Source organism: Microcebus murinus, chromosome 11 (assembly GCF_040939455.1).
Source record: "Microcebus murinus isolate Inina chromosome 11, M.murinus_Inina_mat1.0, whole genome shotgun sequence".
NCBI classification, from domain to species: Eukaryota; Metazoa; Chordata; class Mammalia; order Primates; family Cheirogaleidae; genus Microcebus; species Microcebus murinus.
In genome coordinates, this window is record NC_134114.1 from 101746132 (window position 1) to 101770182 (window position 24051).

Below are 24051 nucleotides of genomic sequence, written 5' to 3' on the forward strand. Positions count from 1 at the left end.
CAACCCAACCGTCCGCCGGCCGGCCGCCTGTCCCTAAGTGGCCTGCGGGGGACGTGCTCCCGCTGTGCCGTGGGGGCCCAGCCTGGTGCCTTCTCTGAGGCCCCGTGGCTGCCGCTCCCCGCAAGGGGAGAGCCGCGGAGGTGGGGACCGCCTCCTCATGGGGACGTACACCCAGCTCTCCAGGTCGGATTCCGGGGCTCTCTGTGCTGCCAGAAGGCCCAGCTGGCCTGCGGGTCCTTAGAGTGGCAAAAACATCCGAAAACTGAGATTGAGGGTCCGGTGGGTGTCTGCACTTTTCTGCTGGGCGCCCCAGGGAGGCCTGGGGGCTGGCTGGACAACGCGGTCTGCTGGGCTGGGTGGGGGGGTTTGGAGGGGCAACTGATGCCCTTTGCACTTTGGGTAGCAAGTGTCTGAGGTGTCTCTGGGCCCTGCGCCAGGTGGGGGCGGGGGCGGGGTGGGAGGAGGAGGAGGAGGAGGCGGGAAGGGCTGTGGCCTGCAGTCGTGTTCCCCGGGGTGGCACAGCATGTGGCTTCTTCCACGGGCTGCTTGGCCTGGGCTCCCTGCACCTGGGCCTTTGGAGGACTGGCCCTGTGCTTGCCAACACTTCCTGCAGGGACCCAGAGCTGGGAGGTTGCATCTCTCAGCCCTGGGTCGGGCAGAGCCCCAGCGGGCCCTGCCCACAACCTCTCTCAGCACGGGTCCCCCAGAAGGCTCCTTTGGGACCAGGATTCTCTTGCGGGTGACTCTTTAAGGTCTGGCCCCTGGATGGAGGGGCACCAGGAGTAGAGGAGCAGGAAGGGGAAGGGGGTGGCCATGCGAGGGGACACTTTCAGGCCAAGTCCCAGCTTCAGTCTGATCCTCCTAGGAACCCCGGTGTGGACATCACACCTCCTGGTTGCCCTGCTCTGAGACAAGGAGCCGGGCTTCGCATTCCCACAGCAGCCAGTCGTGGGCTGAGGACACCTGGGGCGTTGGGAACTCCCTGGCTTCTCCTTGGATTAACATCTGGAGCTGCTTGGGAATTGTGCCGCCACACACACCCGAGTGCAGGTGTCTTCTGCACAGACCGCGGGCCTGGCTCTTCTGAATGCCGCTAGCTCGCGACCCACCCACGGGTGAACCTGGTCAGGGTACTTTCTCTCAGGGGCAGACTGTGATCCGGGCGGGCTACCGGTGTCTCTGTTTGCTCCTTTCTTTCTTCCATTTCGGGAAAGGCTTCCTTACTGGGTGTGGAAATCTCCTATGCCTTTCCTCGCCTATTCTGTCAGCTTTCAAATTCTCTTTCAGTTGCCACCCTCACAGATGGATTAGGAAACTCTTTCCGGTGCACTCATTAGTGAAATGACCTCAATGACGCTGGAATCCAATATCTAGTCGCCGATTTTTAGCGAGTCCACACGCCAGGGTGGTTGGGGTCCAATGCAGCCCCGGCCAGGCCCAGGCCCCTTGGACTGGGCCACAGGAGGACACAGAGGAGGGTCCCGGCCCCCACGGTAGCGTTGCCGGCAGTTCTCCAAGGGCTTGGGGGTTTTCCAGAGGGAGGAGATGGAGGGGACTGATTTCTTCAGCGCCCCACAAACCACGCCACCCCACCCCACCCAAGGGACACATCCCGAGAGAGAGACGCCCCATACACTCGCTCCCCTCCCCCGTGCGCTGTGCCCCAGCCCTGGCCCGGGGGAATAGGCGGCCGCCCGGCCACAGGGTGGGGGGCGCAACTGAAAGGGGTTGTGGGGGAGGGCGGCCCCTGGCTGGGGTCAAAGGGCGAGCGCCCCGCCCGCCCGTGCGCAGTCAGCGCGCTGGGTGTGGGGGGCGGGGAAGTGAAGGAGGCCAGGCGAGGAGAGGAGGGGGGCTGGAAGGTCTCCACCTTGGCGGGTCCAGCCGTGGAGGCGCATCTTGTGTGAGTGTGAGTGAGTGAGTGAGTGTGAGTGTGTGTGTATAGAGAGACAGCCCCCAACCCCGGCCCGCCGCTCCCTGCCCGCCCCGCCTGTCACCCCCGTCCCTCGGAGCCCGCCGGACCCGGCCGGCGAACTCAACAGGCCCGGCCCGGCGCGGGTCAGCGCCGGCGCGGGGCCTGGGGCGGGAGGAGGCGGCGGGGAAGCGCAGAGAGGCTCGGCTTCCTGAGCGGGGCAGGGGCGCCCTCCGCCGTCCACGGCCACACCACCCTGAACGCGCCCGATCTCGTCTGATCTCGGAAGCTAAGCAGGGTCGGGCCTGGTTAGAACTTGGATGGGAGACCGCCCGGGAATACCGGGTGCCGTAGGCTTCTTCTTTTTTTATTTTTTTTTTTTTGCCTCTGGTTCTGTCGCGTTTCTGGGAGTGCGGGGGCGGCCCGGGGTGGGGGTGACCCCCACCCTCAGCGCCCGCTGCGGTGCCTGGCGCCCCAGCCCGCACTGTGGGGCCTCCTCTTGTCCCGAGCCGCCACACCGCCGCCACGCGGCAGCATGCGTGGCTTCTGGACTGTCAGGTCTCAGACCAAAGGTCTGCTCTGTGGGAACCGACACGCTGGAGGAAACCTTGAGAGTCTGAGAGGGGAGGGAGTTCCCGAAGAAGGCCAGGATGTCATTTTGAGGGAGTATGTGACCAGAACTCCTCCCGTTGCTTTTGGGGTTCTATGGGCTACACGTAGGAATCTTTGGTGGTGGCACCTGATGTTGGGGGATCCGGAGTCACACCCCGACCTGCTCCACAGGCCTCCTTTTACTTTTCTCTTCGGATTCATTATTTATTTATTTATTTATTTATTTATTTTTTGAGACAGAGTCTCGGTTTGTTGCCCAGGCTAGAGTGAGTGCCGTGGCGTCAGCCTAGCTCACAGCAACTTCAAACTCCTGGGCTCGAGTGATCCTTCTGCCTCAGCCTCCCGGGTAGCTGGGACTACAGGCATGCGCCACCATGCCCAGCTAAATTTTTATATATATATCAGTTGGCCAATTCATTTCTTTCTATTGATAGTAGAGACGGGGTCTCGCTCTTGCTCAGGCTGGTTTTGAACACCTGATCTTGAGCAATCCGCCCGCCTCGGCCTCCCAAGAGCTAGGATTACAGGCGTGAGCCACAGCGCCCGGCCGGATTCATTATTTTTAAAAAGTGTCTCTTATCTCTATTATTGCATTTTCTTTTCTCTCTCTTTTCAAGCAGATGATGGGAGTCCAAGTATTAAGGTGACATGTGTTGCCCGTGCCCCCCTCTCCCCCCCCCGTGTTCTTATTCATTTACCTCTCATGTTGTTCCAGCGTATTGTGGGGGTACCAATGTTAAGGTCGGGTGCGTTGCCCTCTCCCAGCCTCCCCCCTCGGGTCAGAGCTTCAAGTGCGCCCATCCCCCAGTCGGTGCGCACCCACCCCATTCCTAATGGATGTGTATGCCCATCCCCTCCCCCCACCCGCCCGACACCCACCCGATGAAGGTGATTCCTCTGTGTCCACTTAGGTGTCCATCGGTTCGTACCCATTTGCTGGTGAGCGCGAGCACGTGGTGCTCGTGTGTCCATTCTTGGAATGCTTGGCTTACTGGAACGGGTTCCAGCTCTGGCCAGGAGAACCACGAGAGGTGCCCCCTCACCGCTGCTCCTCACAGCCGAATAGCACTCCGTGGTGTCCACGCGCCACATTTCATTTACGCACTCGTGGGTCGATGGGCACTCGGGTCGCTTCCAGGTCTTTGCGATTGTGACTTGTGTCCTGACTCTAACCCTAACCCTTACCCAGCCCGTCTCCTCCACGGCCCCTGCCTGACTGACTCCATCCCGCCCGGCCTGTCACCTGTCACCGTCCTCTACCCCTGCCTGACACGCTCCTCCCTGCCCGGGCCGTCACCGTCCTCGGCCCCTGCCTGACGGGGCTCCTCCGTCGCCTGGGCCTTCCAAGGGCTTGGTGTGGACGCTGGTTCCAGGACGCCCTCCCAGGAACCCGGTAGCAGGGCGGCCGCGGCGTCTCGCACAACCCAACCGTCCGCCGGCCGGCCGCCTGTCCCTAAGTGGCCTGCGGGGGACGTGCTCCCGCTGTGCCGTGGGGGCCCAGCCTGGTGCCTTCTCTGAGGCCCCGTGGCTGCCGCTCCCCGCAAGGGGAGAGCCGCGGAGGTGGGGACCGCCTCCTCATGGGGACGTACACCCAGCTCTCCAGGTCGGATTCCGGGGCTCTCTGTGCTGCCAGAAGGCCCAGCTGGCCTGCGGGTCCTTAGAGTGGCAAAAACATCCGAAAACTGAGATTGAGGGTCCGGTGGGTGTCTGCACTTTTCTGCTGGGCGCCCCAGGGAGGCCTGGGGGCTGGCTGGACAACGCGATCTGCTGGGCTGGGTGGGGGGGTTTGGAGGAGCAACTGATGCCCTTTGAACTTTGGGTAGCAAGTGTCTGAGGTGTCTCTGGGCCCTGCGCCAGGTGGGGGCGGGGGCGGGGGCGGGGTGGGAGGAGGAGGAGGAGGAGGCGGGAAGGGCTGTGGCCTGCAGTCGTGTTCCCCGGGGTGGCACAGCATGTGGCTTCTTCCACGGGCTGCTTGGCCTGGGCTCCCTGCACCTGGGCCTTTGGAGGACTGGCCCTGTGCTTGCCAACACTTCCTGCAGGGACCCAGAGCTGGGAGGTTGCATCTCTCAGCCCTGGGTCGGGCAGAGCCCCAGCGGGCCCTGCCCACAACCTCTCTCAGCACGGGTCCCCCAGAAGGCTCCTTTGGGACCAGGATTCTCTTGCGGGTGACTCTTTAAGGTCTGGCCCCTGGATGGAGGGGCACCAGGAGTAGAGGAGCAGGAAGGGGAAGGGGGTGGCCATGCGAGGGGACACTTTCAGGCCAAGTCCCAGCTTCAGTCTGATCCTCCTGGGAACCCCGGGGTGGACATCACACCTCCTGGTTGCCCTGCTCTGAGACAAGGAGCCGGGCTTCGCATTCCCACAGCAGCCAGTCGTGGGCTGAGGACACCTGGGGCGTTGGGAACTCCCTGGCTTCTCCTTGGATTAACATCTGGAGCTGCTTGGGAATTGTGCCGCCACACACACCCGAGTGCAGGTGTCTTCTGCACAGACCGCGGGCCTGGCTCTTCTGAATGCCGCTAGCTCGCGACCCACCCACGGGTGAACCTGGTCAGGGTACTTTCTGTCAGGGGCAGACTCTGATCCGGGCGGGCTACCGGTGTCTCTGTTTGCTCCTTTCTTTCTTCCATTTCGGGAAAGGCTTCCTTACTGGGTGTGGAAATCTCCTATGCCTTTCCTCGCCTATTCTGTCAGCTTTCAAATTCTCTTTCAGTTGCCACCCTCACAGATGGATTAGGAAACTCTTTCCGGTGCACTCATTAGTGAAATGACCTCAATGACGCTGGAATCCAATATCTAGTCGCCGATTTTTAGCGAGTCCACACGCCAGGGTGGTTGGGGTCCAATGCAGCCCCGGCCAGGCCCAGGCCCCTTGGACTGGGCCACAGGAGGACACAGAGGAGGGTCCCGGCCCCCACGGTAGCGTTGCCGGCAGTTCTCCAAGGGCTTGGGGGTTTTCCAGAGGGAGGAGATGGAGGGGACTGATTTCTTCAGCGCCCCACAAACCACGCCACCCCACCCCACCCAAGGGACACATCCCGAGAGAGAGACGCCCCATACACTCGCTCCCCTCCCCCGTGCGCTGTGCCCCAGCCCTGGCCCGGGGGAATAGGCGGCCGCCCGGCCACAGGGTGGGGGGCGCAACTGAAAGGGGTTGTGGGGGAGGGCGGCCCCTGGCTGGGGTCAAAGGGCGAGCGCCCCGCCCGCCCGTGCGCAGTCAGCGCGCTGGGGGTGGGGGGCGGGGAGGTGAAGGAGGCCAGGCGAGGAGAGGAGGGGGGCTGGAAGGTCTCCACCTTGGCGGGTCCAGCCGTGGAGGCGCATCTTGTGTGAGTGTGAGTGAGTGAGTGAGTGTGAGTGTGTGTGTATAGAGAGACAGCCCCCAACCCCGGCCCGCCGCTCCCTGCCCGCCCCGCCTGTCACCCCCGTCCCTCGGAGCCCGCCGGACCCGGCCGGCGAACTCAACAGGCCCGGCCCGGCGCGGGTCAGCGCCGGCGCGGGGCCTGGGGCGGGAGGAGGCGGCGGGGAAGCGCAGAGAGGCTCGGCTTCCTGAGCGGGGCAGGGGCGCCCTCCGCCGTCCACGGCCACACCACCCTGAACGCGCCCGATCTCGTCTGATCTCGGAAGCTAAGCAGGGTCGGGCCTGGTTAGAACTTGGATGGGAGACCGCCCGGGAATACCGGGTGCCGTAGGCTTCTTCTTTTTTTATTTTTTTTTTTTTGCCTCTGGTTCTGTCGCGTTTCTGGGAGTGCGGGGGCGGCCCGGGGTGGGGGTGACCCCCACCCTCAGCGCCCGCCGCGGTGCCTGGCGCCCCAGCCCGCACTGTGGGGCCTCCTCTTGTCCCGAGCCGCCACACCGCCGCCACGCGGCAGCATGCGTGGCTTCTGGACTGTCAGGTCTCAGACCAAAGGTCTGCTCTGTGGGAACCGACACGCTGGAGGAAACCTTGAGAGTCTGAGAGGGGAGGGAGTTCCCGAAGAAGGCCAGGATGTCATTTTGAGGGAGTATGTGACCAGAACTCCTCCCGTTGCTTTTGGGGTTCTATGGGCTACACGTAGGAATCTTTGGTGGTGGCACCTGATGTTGGGGGATCCGGAGTCACACCCCGACCTGCTCCACAGGCCTCCTTTTACTTTTCTCTTCGGATTCATTATTTATTTATTTATTTATTTATTTATTTTTTGAGACAGAGTCTCGGTTTGTTGCCCAGGCTAGAGTGAGTGCCGTGGCGTCAGCCTAGCTCACAGCAACTTCAAACTCCTGGGCTCGAGTGATCCTTCTGCCTCAGCCTCCCGGGTAGCTGGGACTACAGGCATGCGCCACCATGCCCAGCTAAATTTTTATATATATATCAGTTGGCCAATTCATTTCTTTCTATTGATAGTAGAGACGGGGTCTCGCTCTTGCTCAGGCTGGTTTTGAACACCTGACCTTGAGCAATCCGCCCGCCTCGGCCTCCCAAGAGCTAGGATTACAGGCGTGAGCCACAGCGCCCGGCCGGATTCATTATTTTTAAAAAGTGTCTCTTATCTCTATTATTGCATTTTCTTTTCTCTCTCTTTTCAAGCAGATGATGGGAGTCCAAGTATTAAGGTGACATGTGTTGCCCGTGCCCCCCTCTCCCCCCCCCCCGTGTTCTTATTCATTTACCTCTCATGTTGTTCCAGCGTATTGTGGGGGTACCAATGTTAAGGTCGGGTGCGTTGCCCTCTCCCAGCCTCCCCCCTCGGGTCAGAGCTTCAAGTGCGCCCATCCCCCAGTCGGTGCGCACCCACCCCATTCCTAATGGATGTGTATGCCCATCCCCTCCCCCCACCCGCCCGACACCCACCCGATGAAGGTGATTCCTCTGTGTCCACTTAGGTGTCCATCGGTTCGTACCCATTTGCTGGTGAGCGCGAGCACGTGGTGCTCGTGTGTCCATTCTTGGAATGCTTGGCTTACTGGAACGGGTTCCAGCTCTGGCCAGGAGAACCACGAGAGGTGCCCCCTCACCGCTGCTCCTCACAGCCGAATAGCACTCCGTGGTGTCCACGCGCCACATTTCATTTACGCACTCGTGGGTCGATGGGCACTCGGGTCGCTTCCAGGTCTTTGCGATTGTGACTTGTGTCCTGACTCTAACCCTAACCCTTACCCAGCCCGTCTCCTCCACGGCCCCTGCCTGACTGACTCCATCCCGCCCGGCCTGTCACCTGTCACCGTCCTCTACCCCTGCCTGACACGCTCCTCCCTGCCCGGGCCGTCACCGTCCTCGGCCCCTGCCTGACGGGGCTCCTCCGTCGCCTGGGCCTTCCAAGGGCTTGGTGTGGACGCTGGTTCCAGGACGCCCTCCCAGGAACCCGGTAGCAGGGCGGCCGCGGCGTCTCGCACAACCCAACCGTCCGCCGGCCGGCCGCCTGTCCCTAAGTGGCCTGCGGGGGACGTGCTCCCGCTGTGCCGTGGGGGCCCAGCCTGGTGCCTTCTCTGAGGCCCCGTGGCTGCCGCTCCCCGCAAGGGGAGAGCCGCGGAGGTGGGGACCGCCTCCTCATGGGGACGTACACCCAGCTCTCCAGGTCGGATTCCGGGGCTCTCTGTGCTGCCAGAAGGCCCAGCTGGCCTGCGGGTCCTTAGAGTGGCAAAAACATCCGAAAACTGAGATTGAGGGTCCGGTGGGTGTCTGCACTTTTCTGCTGGGCGCCCCAGGGAGGCCTGGGGGCTGGCTGGACAACACGGTCTGCTGGGCTGGGTGGGGGGGTTTGGAGGAGCAACTGATGCCCTTTGCACTTTGGGTAGCAAGTGTCTGAGGTGTCTCTGGGCCCTGCGCCAGGTGGGGGCGGGGGCGGGGGCGGGGTGGGAGGAGGAGGAGGAGGAGGCGGGAAGGGCTGTGGCCTGCAGTCGTGTTCCCCGGGGTGGCACAGCATGTGGCTTCTTCCACGGGCTGCTTGGCCTGGGCTCCCTGCACCTGGGCCTTTGGAGGACTGGCCCTGTGCTTGCCAACACTTCCTGCAGGGACCCAGAGCTGGGAGGTTGCATCTCTCAGCCCTGGGTCGGGCAGAGCCCCAGCGGGCCCTGCCCACAACCTCTCTCAGCACGGGTCCCCCAGAAGGCTCCTTTGGGACCAGGATTCTCTTGCGGGTGACTCTTTAAGGTCTGGCCCCTGGATGGAGGGGCACCAGGAGTAGAGGAGCAGGAAGGGGAAGGGGGTGGCCATGCGAGGGGACACTTTCAGGCCAAGTCCCAGCTTCAGTCTGATCCTCCTGGGAACCCCGGTGTGGACATCACACCTCCTGGTTGCCCTGCTCTGAGACAAGGAGCCGGGCTTCGCATTCCCACAGCAGCCAGTCGTGGGCTGAGGACACCTGGGGCGTTGGGAACTCCCTGGCTTCTCCTTGGATTAACATCTGGAGCTGCTTGGGAATTGTGCCGCCACACACACCCGAGTGCAGGTGTCTTCTGCACAGACCGCGGGCCTGGCTCTTCTGAATGCCGCTAGCTCGCGACCCACCCACGGGTGAACCTGGTCAGGGTACTTTCTGTCAGGGGCAGACTCTGATCCGGGCGGGCTACCGGTGTCTCTGTTTGCTCCTTTCTTTCTTCCATTTCGGGAAAGGCTTCCTTACTGGGTGTGGAAATCTCCTATGCCTTTCCTCGCCTATTCTGTCAGCTTTCAAATTCTCTTTCAGTTGCCACCCTCACAGATGGATTAGGAAACTCTTTCCGGTGCACTCATTAGTGAAATGACCTCAATGACGCTGGAATCCAATATCTAGTCGCCGATTTTTAGCGAGTCCACACGCCAGGGTGGTTGGGGTCCAATGCAGCCCCGGCCAGGCCCAGGCCCCTTGGACTGGGCCACAGGAGGACACAGAGGAGGGTCCCGGCCCCCACGGTAGCGTTGCCGGCAGTTCTCCAAGGGCTTGGGGGTTTTCCAGAGGGAGGAGATGGAGGGGACTGATTTCTTCAGCGCCCCACAAACCACGCCACCCCACCCCACCCAAGGGACACATCCCGAGAGAGAGACGCCCCATACACTCGCTCCCCTCCCCCGTGCGCTGTGCCCCAGCCCTGGCCCGGGGGAATAGGCGGCCGCCCGGCCACAGGGTGGGGGGCGCAACTGAAAGGGGTTGTGGGGGAGGGCGGCCCCTGGCTGGGGTCAAAGGGCGAGCGCCCCGCCCGCCCGTGCGCAGTCAGCGCGCTGGGGGTGGGGGGCGGGGAGGTGAAGGAGGCCAGGCGAGGAGAGGAGGGGGGCTGGAAGGTCTCCACCTTGGCGGGTCCAGCCGTGGAGGCGCATCTTGTGTGAGTGTGAGTGAGTGAGTGAGTGTGAGTGTGTGTGTATAGAGAGACAGCCCCCAACCCCGGCCCGCCGCTCCCTGCCCGCCCCGCCTGTCACCCCCGTCCCTCGGAGCCCGCCGGACCCGGCCGGCGAACTCAACAGGCCCGGCCCGGCGCGGGTCAGCGCCGGCGCGGGGCCTGGGGCGGGAGGAGGCGGCGGGGAAGCGCAGAGAGGCTCGGCTTCCTGAGCGGGGCAGGGGCGCCCTCCGCCGTCCACGGCCACACCACCCTGAACGCGCCCGATCTCGTCTGATCTCGGAAGCTAAGCAGGGTCGGGCCTGGTTAGAACTTGGATGGGAGACCGCCCGGGAATACCGGGTGCCGTAGGCTTCTTCTTTTTTTATTTTTTTTTTTTTGCCTCTGGTTCTGTCGCGTTTCTGGGAGTGCGGGGGCGGCCCGGGGTGGGGGTGACCCCCACCCTCAGCGCCCGCCGCGGTGCCTGGCGCCCCAGCCCGCACTGTGGGGCCTCCTCTTGTCCCGAGCCGCCACACCGCCGCCACGCGGCAGCATGCGTGGCTTCTGGACTGTCAGGTCTCAGACCAAAGGTCTGCTCTGTGGGAACCGACACGCTGGAGGAAACCTTGAGAGTCTGAGAGGGGAGGGAGTTCCCGAAGAAGGCCAGGATGTCATTTTGAGGGAGTATGTGACCAGAACTCCTCCCGTTGCTTTTGGGGTTCTATGGGCTACACGTAGGAATCTTTGGTGGTGGCACCTGATGTTGGGGGATCCGGAGTCACACCCCGACCTGCTCCACAGGCCTCCTTTTACTTTTCTCTTCGGATTCATTATTTATTTATTTATTTATTTATTTATTTTTTGAGACAGAGTCTCGGTTTGTTGCCCAGGCTAGAGTGAGTGCCGTGGCGTCAGCCTAGCTCACAGCAACTTCAAACTCCTGGGCTCGAGTGATCCTTCTGCCTCAGCCTCCCGGGTAGCTGGGACTACAGGCATGCGCCACCATGCCCAGCTAAATTTTTATATATATATCAGTTGGCCAATTCATTTCTTTCTATTGATAGTAGAGACGGGGTCTCGCTCTTGCTCAGGCTGGTTTTGAACACCTGACCTTGAGCAATCCGCCCGCCTCGGCCTCCCAAGAGCTAGGATTACAGGCGTGAGCCACAGCGCCCGGCCGGATTCATTATTTTTAAAAAGTGTCTCTTATCTCTATTATTGCATTTTCTTTTCTCTCTCTTTTCAAGCAGATGATGGGAGTCCAAGTATTAAGGTGACATGTGTTGCCCGTGCCCCCCTCTCCCCCCCCCCCGTGTTCTTATTCATTTACCTCTCATGTTGTTCCAGCGTATTGTGGGGGTACCAATGTTAAGGTCGGGTGCGTTGCCCTCTCCCAGCCTCCCCCCTCGGGTCAGAGCTTCAAGTGCGCCCATCCCCCAGTCGGTGCGCACCCACCCCATTCCTAATGGATGTGTATGCCCATCCCCTCCCCCCACCCGCCCGACACCCACCCGATGAAGGTGATTCCTCTGTGTCCACTTAGGTGTCCATCGGTTCGTACCCATTTGCTGGTGAGCGCGAGCACGTGGTGCTCGTGTGTCCATTCTTGGAATGCTTGGCTTACTGGAACGGGTTCCAGCTCTGGCCAGGAGAACCACGAGAGGTGCCCCCTCACCGCTGCTCCTCACAGCCGAATAGCACTCCGTGGTGTCCACGCGCCACATTTCATTTACGCACTCGTGGGTCGATGGGCACTCGGGTCGCTTCCAGGTCTTTGCGATTGTGACTTGTGTCCTGACTCTAACCCTAACCCTTACCCAGCCCGTCTCCTCCACGGCCCCTGCCTGACTGACTCCATCCCGCCCGGCCTGTCACCTGTCACCGTCCTCTACCCCTGCCTGACACGCTCCTCCCTGCCCGGGCCGTCACCGTCCTCGGCCCCTGCCTGACGGGGCTCCTCCGTCGCCTGGGCCTTCCAAGGGCTTGGTGTGGACGCTGGTTCCAGGACGCCCTCCCAGGAACCCGGTAGCAGGGCGGCCGCGGCGTCTCGCACAACCCAACCGTCCGCCGGCCGGCCGCCTGTCCCTAAGTGGCCTGCGGGGGACGTGCTCCCGCTGTGCCGTGGGGGCCCAGCCTGGTGCCTTCTCTGAGGCCCCGTGGCTGCCGCTCCCCGCAAGGGGAGAGCCGCGGAGGTGGGGACCGCCTCCTCATGGGGACGTACACCCAGCTCTCCAGGTCGGATTCCGGGGCTCTCTGTGCTGCCAGAAGGCCCAGCTGGCCTGCGGGTCCTTAGAGTGGCAAAAACATCCGAAAACTGAGATTGAGGGTCCGGTGGGTGTCTGCACTTTTCTGCTGGGCGCCCCAGGGAGGCCTGGGGGCTGGCTGGACAACACGGTCTGCTGGGCTGGGTGGGGGGGTTTGGAGGAGCAACTGATGCCCTTTGCACTTTGGGTAGCAAGTGTCTGAGGTGTCTCTGGGCCCTGCGCCAGGTGGGGGCGGGGGCGGGGGCGGGGTGGGAGGAGGAGGAGGAGGAGGCGGGAAGGGCTGTGGCCTGCAGTCGTGTTCCCCGGGGTGGCACAGCATGTGGCTTCTTCCACGGGCTGCTTGGCCTGGGCTCCCTGCACCTGGGCCTTTGGAGGACTGGCCCTGTGCTTGCCAACACTTCCTGCAGGGACCCAGAGCTGGGAGGTTGCATCTCTCAGCCCTGGGTCGGGCAGAGCCCCAGCGGGCCCTGCCCACAACCTCTCTCAGCACGGGTCCCCCAGAAGGCTCCTTTGGGACCAGGATTCTCTTGCGGGTGACTCTTTAAGGTCTGGCCCCTGGATGGAGGGGCACCAGGAGTAGAGGAGCAGGAAGGGGAAGGGGGTGGCCATGCGAGGGGACACTTTCAGGCCAAGTCCCAGCTTCAGTCTGATCCTCCTGGGAACCCCGGTGTGGACATCACACCTCCTGGTTGCCCTGCTCTGAGACAAGGAGCCGGGCTTCGCATTCCCACAGCAGCCAGTCGTGGGCTGAGGACACCTGGGGCGTTGGGAACTCCCTGGCTTCTCCTTGGATTAACATCTGGAGCTGCTTGGGAATTGTGCCGCCACACACACCCGAGTGCAGGTGTCTTCTGCACAGACCGCGGGCCTGGCTCTTCTGAATGCCGCTAGCTCGCGACCCACCCACGGGTGAACCTGGTCAGGGTACTTTCTGTCAGGGGCAGACTCTGATCCGGGCGGGCTACCGGTGTCTCTGTTTGCTCCTTTCTTTCTTCCATTTCGGGAAAGGCTTCCTTACTGGGTGTGGAAATCTCCTATGCCTTTCCTCGCCTATTCTGTCAGCTTTCAAATTCTCTTTCAGTTGCCACCCTCACAGATGGATTAGGAAACTCTTTCCGGTGCACTCATTAGTGAAATGACCTCAATGACGCTGGAATCCAATATCTAGTCGCCGATTTTTAGCGAGTCCACACGCCAGGGTGGTTGGGGTCCAATGCAGCCCCGGCCAGGCCCAGGCCCCTTGGACTGGGCCACAGGAGGACACAGAGGAGGGTCCCGGCCCCCACGGTAGCGTTGCCGGCAGTTCTCCAAGGGCTTGGGGGTTTTCCAGAGGGAGGAGATGGAGGGGACTGATTTCTTCAGCGCCCCACAAACCACGCCACCCCACCCCACCCAAGGGACACATCCCGAGAGAGAGACGCCCCATACACTCGCTCCCCTCCCCCGTGCGCTGTGCCCCAGCCCTGGCCCGGGGGAATAGGCGGCCGCCCGGCCACAGGGTGGGGGGCGCAACTGAAAGGGGTTGTGGGGGAGGGCGGCCCCTGGCTGGGGTCAAAGGGCGAGCGCCCCGCCCGCCCGTGCGCAGTCAGCGCGCTGGGGGTGGGGGGCGGGGAGGTGAAGGAGGCCAGGCGAGGAGAGGAGGGGGGCTGGAAGGTCTCCACCTTGGCGGGTCCAGCCGTGGAGGCGCATCTTGTGTGAGTGTGAGTGAGTGAGTGAGTGTGAGTGTGTGTGTATAGAGAGACAGCCCCCAACCCCGGCCCGCCGCTCCCTGCCCGCCCCGCCTGTCACCCCCGTCCCTCGGAGCCCGCCGGACCCGGCCGGCGAACTCAACAGGCCCGGCCCGGCGCGGGTCAGCGCCGGCGCGGGGCCTGGGGCGGGAGGAGGCGGCGGGGAAGCGCAGAGAGGCTCGGCTTCCTGAGCGGGGCAGGGGCGCCCTCCGCCGTCCACGGCCACACCACCCTGAACGCGCCCGATCTCGTCTGATCTCGGAAGCTAAGCAGGGTCGGGCCTGGTTAGAACTTGGATGGGAGACCGCCCGGGAATACCGGGTGCCGTAGGCTTCTTCTTTTTTTATTTTTTTTTTTTTTGCCTCTGGTTCTGTCGCGTTTCTGGGAGTGCGGGGGCGGCCCGGGGTGGGGGTGACCCCCACCCTCAGCGCCCGCCGCGGTGCCTGGCGCCCCAGCCCGCACTGTGGGGCCTCCTCTTGTCCCGAGCCGCCACACCGCCGCCACGCGGCAGCATGCGTGGCTTCTGGACTGTCAGGTCTCAGACCAAAGGTCTGCTCTGTGGGAACCGACACGCTGGAGGAAACCTTGAGAGTCTGAGAGGGGAGGGAGTTCCCGAAGAAGGCCAGGATGTCATTTTGAGGGAGTATGTGACCAGAACTCCTCCCGTTGCTTTTGGGGTTCTATGGGCTACACGTAGGAATCTTTGGTGTTGGCACCTGATGTTGGGGGATCCGGAGTCACACCCCGACCTGCTCCACAGGCCTCCTTTTACTTTTCTCTTCGGATTCATTATTTATTTATTTATTTTTTATTTATTTTTTGAGACAGAGTCTCGGTTTGTTGCCCAGGCTAGAGTGAGTGCCGTGGCGTCAGCCTAGCTCACAGCAACTTCAAACTCCTGGGCTCGAGTGATCCTTCTGCCTCAGCCTCCCGGGTAGCTGGGACTACAGGCATGCGCCACCATGCCCAGCTAAATTTTTATATATATATCAGTTGGCCAATTCATTTCTTTCTATTGATAGTAGAGACGGGGTCTCGCTCTTGCTCAGGCTGGTTTTGAACACCTGACCTTGAGCAATCCGCCCGCCTCGGCCTCCCAAGAGCTAGGATTACAGGCGTGAGCCACAGCGCCCGGCCGGATTCATTATTTTTAAAAAGTGTCTCTTATCTCTATTATTGCATTTTCTTTTCTCTCTCTTTTCAAGCAGATGATGGGAGTCCAAGTATTAAGGTGACATGTGTTGCCCGTGCCCCCCTCTCCCCCCCCCGTGTTCTTATTCATTTACCTCTCATGTTGTTCCAGCGTATTGTGGGGGTACCAATGTTAAGGTCGGGTGCGTTGCCCTCTCCCAGCCTCCCCCCTCGGGTCAGAGCTTCAAGTGCGCCCATCCCCCAGTCGGTGCGCACCCACCCCATTCCTAATGGATGTGTATGCCCATCCCCTCCCCCCACCCGCCCGACACCCACCCGATGAAGGTGATTCCTCTGTGTCCACTTAGGTGTCCATCGGTTCGTACCCATTTGCTGGTGAGCGCGAGCACGTGGTGCTCGTGTGTCCATTCTTGGAATGCTTGGCTTACTGGAACGGGTTCCAGCTCTGGCCAGGAGAACCACGAGAGGTGCCCCCTCACCGCTGCTCCTCACAGCCGAATAGCACTCCGTGGTGTCCACGCGCCACATTTCATTTACGCACTCGTGGGTCGATGGGCACTCGGGTCGCTTCCAGGTCTTTGCGATTGTGACTTGTGTCCTGACTCTAACCCTAACCCTTACCCAGCCCGTCTCCTCCACGGCCCCTGCCTGACTGACTCCATCCCGCCCGGCCTGTCACCTGTCACCGTCCTCTACCCCTGCCTGACACGCTCCTCCCTGCCCGGGCCGTCACCATCCTCGGCCCCTGCCTGACGGGGCTCCTCCGTCGCCTGGGCCTTCCAAGGGCTTGGTGTGGACGCTGGTTCCAGGACGCCCTCCCAGGAACCCGGTAGCAGGGCGGCCGCGGCGTCTCGCACAACCCAACCGTCCGCCGGCCGGCCGCCTGTCCCTAAGTGGCCTGCGGGGGACGTGCTCCCGCTGTGCCGTGGGGGCCCAGCCTGGTGCCTTCTCTGAGGCCCCGTGGCTGCCGCTCCCCGCAAGGGGAGAGCCGCGGGGGTGGGGACCGCCTCCTCATGGGGACGTACACCCAGCTCTCCAGGTCGGATTCCGGGGCTCTCTGTGCTGCCAGAAGGCCCAGCTGGCCTGCGGGTCCTTAGAGTGGCAAAAACATCCGAAAACTGAGATTGAGGGTCCGGTGGGTGTCTGCACTTTTCTGCTGGGCGCCCCAGGGAGGCCTGGGGGCTGGCTGGACAACGCGGTCTGCTGGGCTGGGTGGGGGGGTTTGGAGGAGCAACTGATGCCCTTTGCACTTTGGGTAGCAAGTGTCTGAGGTGTCTCTGGGCCCTGCGCCAGGTGGGGGCGGGGGCGGGGGCGGGGTGGGAGGAGGAGGAGGAGGAGGCGGGAAGGGCTGTGGCCTGCAGTCGTGTTCCCCGGGGTGGCACAGCATGTGGCTTCTTCCACGGGCTGCTTGGCCTGGGCTCCCTGCACCTGGGCCTTTGGAGGACTGGCCCTGTGCTTGCCAACACTTCCTGCAGGGACCCAGAGCTGGGAGGTTGCATCTCTCAGCCCTGGGTCGGGCAGAGCCCCAGCGGGCCCTGCCCACAACCTCTCTCAGCACGGGTCCCCCAGAAGGCTCCTTTGGGACCAGGATTCTCTTGCGGGTGACTCTTTAAGGTCTGGCCCCTGGATGGAGGGGCACCAGGAGTAGAGGAGCAGGAAGGGGAAGGGGGTGGCCATGCGAGGGGACACTTTCAGGCCAAGTCCCAGCTTCAGTCTGATCCTCCTGGGAACCCCGGTGTGGACATCACACCTCCTGGTTGCCCTGCTCTGAGACAAGGAGCCGGGCTTCGCATTCCCACAGCAGCCAGTCGTGGGCTGAGGACACCTGGGGCGTTGGGAACTCCCTGGCTTCTCCTTGGATTAACATCTGGAGCTGCTTGGGAATTGTGCCGCCACACACACCCGAGTGCAGGTGTCTTCTGCACAGACCGCGGGCCTGGCTCTTCTGAATGCCGCTAGCTCGCGACCCACCCACGGGTGAACCTGGTCAGGGTACTTTCTGTCAGGGGCAGACTCTGATCCGGGCGGGCTACCGGTGTCTCTGTTTGCTCCTTTCTTTCTTCCATTTCGGGAAAGGCTTCCTTACTGGGTGTGGAAATCTCCTATGCCTTTCCTCGCCTATTCTGTCAGCTTTCAAATTCTCTTTCAGTTGCCACCCTCACAGATGGATTAGGAAACTCTTTCCGGTGCACTCATTAGTGAAATGACCTCAATGACGCTGGAATCCAATATCTAGTCGCCGATTTTTAGCGAGTCCACACGCCAGGGTGGTTGGGGTCCAATGCAGCCCCGGCCAGGCCCAGGCCCCTTGGACTGGGCCACAGGAGGACACAGAGGAGGGTCCCGGCCCCCACGGTAGCGTTGCCGGCAGTTCTCCAAGGGCTTGGGGGTTTTCCAGAGGGAGGAGATGGAGGGGACTGATTTCTTCAGCGCCCCACAAACCACGCCACCCCACCCCACCCAAGGGACACATCCCGAGAGAGAGACGCCCCATACACTCGCTCCCCTCCCCCGTGCGCTGTGCCCCAGCCCTGGCCCGGGGGAATAGGCGGCCGCCCGGCCACAGGGTGGGGGGCGCAACTGAAAGGGGTTGTGGGGGAGGGCGGCCCCTGGCTGGGGTCAAAGGGCGAGCGCCCCGCCCGCCCGTGCGCAGTCAGCGCGCTGGGGGTGGGGGGCGGGGAGGTGAAGGAGGCCAGGCGAGGAGAGGAGGGGGGCTGGAAGGTCTCCACCTTGGCGGGTCCAGCCGTGGAGGCGCATCTTGTGTGAGTGTGAGTGAGTGAGTGAGTGTGAGTGTGTGTGTATAGAGAGACAGCCCCCAACCCCGGCCCGCCGCTCCCTGCCCGCCCCGCCTGTCACCCCCGTCCCTCGGAGCCCGCCGGACCCGGCCGGCGAACTCAACAGGCCCGGCCCGGCGCGGGTCAGCGCCGGCGCGGGGCCTGGGGCGGGAGGAGGCGGCGGGGAAGCGCAGAGAGGCTCGGCTTCCTGAGCGGGGCAGGGGCGCCCTCCGCCGTCCACGGCCACACCACCCTGAACGCGCCCGATCTCGTCTGATCTCGGAAGCTAAGCAGGGTCGGGCCTGGTTAGAACTTGGATGGGAGACCGCCCGGGAATACCGGGTGCCGTAGGCTTCTTCTTTTTTTATTTTTTTTTTTTTTGCCTCTGGTTCTGTCGCGTTTCTGGGAGTGCGGGGGCGGCCCGGGGTGGGGGTGACCCCCACCCTCAGCGCCCGCCGCGGTGCCTGGCGCCCCAGCCCGCACTGTGGGGCCTCCTCTTGTCCCGAGCCGCCACACCGCCGCCACGCGGCAGCATGCGTGGCTTCTGGACTGTCAGGTCTCAGACCAAAGGTCTGCTCTGTGGGAACCGACACGCTGGAGGAAACCTTGAGAGTCTGAGAGGGGAGGGAGTTCCCGAAGAAGGCCAGGATGTCATTTTGAGGGAGTATGTGACCAGAACTCCTCCCGTTGCTTTTGGGGTTCTATGGGCTACACGTAGGAATCTTTGGTGGTGGCACCTGATGTTGGGGGATCCGGAGTCACACCCCGACCTGCTCCACAGGCCTCCTTTTACTTTTCTCTTCGGATTCATTATTTATTTATTTATTTATTTATTTATTTTTTGAGACAGAGTCTCGGTTTGTTGCCCAGGCTAGAGTGAGTGCCGTGGCGTCAGCCTAGCTCACAGCAACTTCAAACTCCTGGGCTCGAGTGATCCTTCTGCCTCAGCCTCCCGGGTAGCTGGGACTACAGGCATGCGCCACCATGCCCAGCTAAATTTTTATATATATATCAGTTGGCCAATTCATTTCTTTCTATTGATAGTAGAGACGGGGTCTCGCTCTTGCTCAGGCTGGTTTTGAACACCTGACCTTGAGCAATCCGCCCGCCTCGGCCTCCCAAGAGCTAGGATTACAGGCGTGAGCCACAGCGCCCGGCCGGATTCATTATTTTTAAAAAGTGTCTCTTATCTCTATTATTGCATTTTCTTTTCTCTCTCTTTTCAAGCAGATGATGGGAGTCCAAGTATTAAGGTGACATGTGTTGCCCGTGCCCCCCTCTCCCCCCCCCCGTGTTCTTATTCATTTACCTCTCATGTTGTTCCAGCGTATTGTGGGGGTACCAATGTTAAGGTCGGGTGCGTTGCCCTCTCCCAGCCTCCCCCCTCGGGTCAGAGCTTCAAGTGCGCCCATCCCCCAGTCGGTGCGCACCCACCCCATTCCTAATGGATGTGTATGCCCATCCCCTCCCCCCACCCGCCCGACACCCACCCGATGAAGGTGATTCCTCTGTGTCCACTTAGGTGTCCATCGGTTCGTACCCATTTGCTGGTGAGCGCGAGCACGTGGTGCTCGTGTGTCCATTCTTGGAATGCTTGGCTTACTGGAACGGGTTCCAGCTCTGGCCAGGAGAACCACGAGAGGTGCCCCCTCACCGCTGCTCCTCACAGCCGAATAGCACTCCGTGGTGTCCACGCGCCACATTTCATTTACGCACTCGTGGGTCGATGGGCACTCGGGTCGCTTCCAGGTCTTTGCGATTGTGACTTGTGTCCTGACTCTAACCCTAACCCTTACCCAGCCCGTCTCCTCCACGGCCCCTGCCTGACTGACTCCATCCCGCCCGGCCTGTCACCTGTCACCGTCCTCTACCCCTGCCTGACACGCTCCTCCCCGCCCGGGCCGTCACCATCCTCGGCCCCTGCCTGACGGGGCTCCTCCGTCGCCTGGGCCTTCCAAGGGCTTGGTGTGGACGCTGGTTCCAGGACGCCCTCCCAGGAACCCGGTAGCAGGGCGGCCGCGGCGTCTCGCACAACCCAACCGTCCGCCGGCCGGCCGCCTGTCCCTAAGTGGCCTGCGGGGGACGTGCTCCCGCTGTGCCGTGGGGGCCCAGCCTGGTGCCTTCTCTGAGGCCCCGTGGCTGCCGCTCCCCGCAAGGGGAGAGCCGCGGAGGTGGGGACCGCCTCCTCATGGGGACGTACACCCAGCTCTCCAGGTCGGATTCCGGGGCTCTCTGTGCTGCCAGAAGGCCCAGCTGGCCTGCGGGTCCTTAGAGTGGCAAAAACATCCGAAAACTGAGATTGAGGGTCCGGTGGGTGTCTGCACTTTTCTGCTGGGCGCCCCAGGGAGGCCTGGGGGCTGGCTGGACAACACGGTCTGCTGGGCTGGGTGGGGGGGTTTGGAGGAGCAACTGATGCCCTTTGCACTTTGGGTAGCAAGTGTCTGAGGTGTCTCTGGGCCCTGCGCCAGGTGGGGGCGGGGGCGGGGGCGGGGTGGGAGGAGGAGGAGGAGGAGGCGGGAAGGGCTGTGGCCTGCAGTCGTGTTCCCCGGGGTGGCACAGCATGTGGCTTCTTCCACGGGCTGCTTGGCCTGGGCTCCCTGCACCTGGGCCTTTGGAGGACTGGCCCTGTGCTTGCCAACACTTCCTGCAGGGACCCAGAGCTGGGAGGTTGCATCTCTCAGCCCTGGGTCGGGCAGAGCCCCAGCGGGCCCTGCCCACAACCTCTCTCAGCACGGGTCCCCCAGAAGGCTCCTTTGGGACCAGGATTCTCTTGCGGGTGACTCTTTAAGGTCTGGCCCCTGGATGGAGGGGCACCAGGAGTAGAGGAGCAGGAAGGGGAAGGGGGTGGCCATGCGAGGGGACACTTTCAGGCCAAGTCCCAGCTTCAGTCTGATCCTCCTAGGAACCCCGGTGTGGACATCACACCTCCTGGTTGCCCTGCTCTGAGACAAGGAGCCGGGCTTCGCATTCCCACAGCAGCCAGTCGTGGGCTGAGGACACCTGGGGCGTTGGGAACTCCCTGGCTTCTCCTTGGATTAACATCTGGAGCTGCTTGGGAATTGTGCCGCCACACACACCCGAGTGCAGGTGTCTTCTGCACAGACCGCGGGCCTGGCTCTTCTGAATGCCGCTAGCTCGCCACCCACCCACGGGTGAACCTGGTCAGGGTACTTTCTGTCAGGGGCAGACTCTGATCCGGGCGGGCTACCGGTGTCTCTGTTTGCTCCTTTCTTTCTTCCATTTCGGGAAAGGCTTCCTTACTGGGTGTGGAAATCTCCTATGCCTTTCCTCGCCTATTCTGTCAGCTTTCAAATTCTCTTTCAGTTGCCACCCTCACAGATGGATTAGGAAACTCTTTCCGGTGCACTCATTAGTGAAATGACCTCAATGACGCTGGAATCCAATATCTAGTCGCCGATTTTTAGCGAGTCCACACGCCAGGGTGGTTGGGGTCCAATGCAGCCCCGGCCAGGCCCAGGCCCCTTGGACTGGGCCACAGGAGGACACAGAGGAGGGTCCCGGCCCCCACGGTAGCGTTGCCGGCAGTTCTCCAAGGGCTTGGGGGTTTTCCAGAGGGAGGAGATGGAGGGGACTGATTTCTTCAGCGCCCCACAAACCACGCCACCCCACCCCACCCAAGGGACACATCCCGAGAGAGAGACGCCCCATACACTCGCTCCCCTCCCCCGTGCGCTGTGCCCCAGCCCTGGCCCGGGGGAATAGGCGGCCGCCCGGCCACAGGGTGGGGGGCGCAACTGAAAGGGGTTGTGGGGGAGGGCGGCCCCTGGCTGGGGTCAAAGGGCGAGCGCCCCGCCCGCCCGTGCGCAGTCAGCGCGCTGGGGGTGGGGGGCGGGGAGGTGAAGGAGGCCAGGCGAGGAGAGGAGGGGGGCTGGAAGGTCTCCACCTTGGCGGGTCCAGCCGTGGAGGCGCATCTTGTGTGAGTGTGAGTGAGTGAGTGAGTGTGAGTGTGTGTGTATAGAGAGACAGCCCCCAACCCCGGCCCGCCGCTCCCTGCCCGCCCCGCCTGTCACCCCCGTCCCTCGGAGCCCGCCGGACCCGGCCGGCGAACTCAACAGGCCCGGCCCGGCGCGGGTCAGCGCCGGCGCGGGGCCTGGGGCGGGAGGAGGCGGCGGGGAAGCGCAGAGAGGCTCGGCTTCCTGAGCGGGGCAGGGGCGCCCTCCGCCGTCCACGGCCACACCACCCTGAACGCGCCCGATCTCGTCTGATCTCGGAAGCTAAGCAGGGTCGGGCCTGGTTAGAACTTGGATGGGAGACCGCCCGGGAATACCGGGTGCCGTAGGCTTCTTCTTTTTTTATTTTTTTTTTTTTGCCTCTGGTTCTGTCGCGTTTCTGGGAGTGCGGGGGCGGCCCGGGGTGGGGGTGACCCCCACCCTCAGCGCCCGCCGCGGTGCCTGGCGCCCCAGCCCGCACTGTGGGGCCTCCTCTTGTCCCGAGCCGCCACACCGCCGCCACGCGGCAGCATGCGTGGCTTCTGGACTGTCAGGTCTCAGACCAAAGGTCTGCTCTGTGGGAACCGACACGCTGGAGGAAACCTTGAGAGTCTGAGAGGGGAGGGAGTTCCCGAAGAAGGCCAGGATGTCATTTTGAGGGAGTATGTGACCAGAACTCCTCCCGTTGCTTTTGGGGTTCTATGGGCTACACGTAGGAATCTTTGGTGGTGGCACCTGATGTTGGGGGATCCGGAGTCACACCCCGACCTGCTCCACAGGCCTCCTTTTACTTTTCTCTTCGGATTCATTATTTATTTATTTATTTATTTATTTATTTATTTTTTGAGACAGAGTCTCGGTTTGTTGCCCAGGCTAGAGTGAGTGCCGTGGCGTCAGCCTAGCTCACAGCAACTTCAAACTCCTGGGCTCGAGTGATCCTTCTGCCTCAGCCTCCCGGGTAGCTGGGACTACAGGCATGCGCCACCATGCCCAGCTAAATTTTTATATATATATCAGTTGGCCAATTCATTTCTTTCTATTGATAGTAGAGACGGGGTCTCGCTCTTGCTCAGGCTGGTTTTGAACACCTGACCTTGAGCAATCCGCCCGCCTCGGCCTCCCAAGAGCTAGGATTACAGGCGTGAGCCACAGCGCCCGGCCGGATTCATTATTTTTAAAAAGTGTCTCTTATCTCTATTATTGCATTTTCTTTTCTCTCTCTTTTCAAGCAGATGATGGGAGTCCAAGTATTAAGGTGACATGTGTTGCCCGTGCCCCCCTCTCCCCCCCCCGTGTTCTTATTCATTTACCTCTCATGTTGTTCCAGCGTATTGTGGGGGTACCAATGTTAAGGTCGGGTGCGTTGCCCTCTCCCAGCCTCCCCCCTCGGGTCAGAGCTTCAAGTGCGCCCATCCCCCAGTCGGTGCGCACCCACCCCATTCCTAATGGATGTGTATGCCCATCCCCTCCCCCCACCCGCCCGACACCCACCCGATGAAGGTGATTCCTCTGTGTCCACTTAGGTGTCCATCGGTTCGTACCCATTTGCTGGTGAGCGCGAGCACGTGGTGCTCGTGTGTCCATTCTTGGAATGCTTGGCTTACTGGAACGGGTTCCAGCTCTGGCCAGGAGAACCACGAGAGGTGCCCCCTCACCGCTGCTCCTCACAGCCGAATAGCACTCCGTGGTGTCCACGCGCCACATTTCATTTACGCACTCGTGGGTCGATGGGCACTCGGGTCGCTTCCAGGTCTTTGCGATTGTGACTTGTGTCCTGACTCTAACCCTAACCCTTACCCAGCCCGTCTCCTCCACGGCCCCTGCCTGACTGACTCCATCCCGCCCGGCCTGTCACCTGTCACCGTCCTCTACCCCTGCCTGACACGCTCCTCCCTGCCCGGGCCGTCACCATCCTCGGCCCCTGCCTGACGGGGCTCCTCCGTCGCCTGGGCCTTCCAAGGGCTTGGTGTGGACGCTGGTTCCAGGACGCCCTCCCAGGAACCCGGTAGCAGGGCGGCCGCGGCGTCTTGCACAACCCAACCGTCCGCCGGCCGGCCGCCTGTCCCTAAGTGGCCTGCGGGGGACGTGCTCCCGCTGTGCCGTGGGGGCCCAGCCTGGTGCCTTCTCTGAGGCCCCGTGGCTGCCGCTCCCCGCAAGGGGAGAGCCGCGGAGGTGGGGACCGCCTCCTCATGGGGACGTACACCCAGCTCTCCAGGTCGGATTCCGGGGCTCTCTGTGCTGCCAGAAGGCCCAGCTGGCCTGCGGGTCCTTAGAGTGGCAAAAACATCCGAAAACTGAGATTGAGGGTCCGGTGGGTGTCTGCACTTTTCTGCTGGGCGCCCCAGGGAGGCCTGGGGGCTGGCTGGACAACGCGATCTGCTGGGCTGGGTGGGGGGG

The 24051-nt window shown here is 62.4% G+C and overlaps 6 non-coding genes across 6 annotated transcripts; all 6 read left to right on the forward strand.

The window, feature by feature from the left end:
• Positions 1 to 2147: 2147 nt before the first annotated feature.
• LOC142873879 (5S ribosomal RNA) lies at positions 2148 to 2266 on the forward strand. Its single transcript, XR_012921852.1, has one exon. It is a non-coding gene; the product is annotated as a 5S ribosomal RNA (ribosomal RNA).
• A 3828-nt stretch (positions 2267 to 6094) lies between these two features.
• Positions 6095 to 6213, forward strand: LOC142873890 (5S ribosomal RNA). Its single transcript, XR_012921863.1, has one exon. It is a non-coding gene; the product is annotated as a 5S ribosomal RNA (ribosomal RNA).
• Positions 6214 to 10043: 3830 nt separating this feature from the next.
• Positions 10044 to 10162, forward strand: LOC142873901 (5S ribosomal RNA). The gene has a single exon (XR_012921874.1). It is a non-coding gene; the product is annotated as a 5S ribosomal RNA (ribosomal RNA).
• Positions 10163 to 13992: 3830 nt separating this feature from the next.
• On the forward strand, positions 13993 to 14111 carry LOC142873912 (5S ribosomal RNA). Its single transcript, XR_012921885.1, has one exon. It is a non-coding gene; the product is annotated as a 5S ribosomal RNA (ribosomal RNA).
• A 3828-nt stretch (positions 14112 to 17939) lies between these two features.
• LOC142873925 (5S ribosomal RNA) lies at positions 17940 to 18058 on the forward strand. The gene has a single exon (XR_012921897.1). It is a non-coding gene; the product is annotated as a 5S ribosomal RNA (ribosomal RNA).
• Positions 18059 to 21888: 3830 nt separating this feature from the next.
• LOC142873936 (5S ribosomal RNA) lies at positions 21889 to 22007 on the forward strand. Its single transcript, XR_012921908.1, has one exon. It is a non-coding gene; the product is annotated as a 5S ribosomal RNA (ribosomal RNA).
• The last annotated feature ends 2044 nt before the right edge of the window (positions 22008 to 24051 follow it).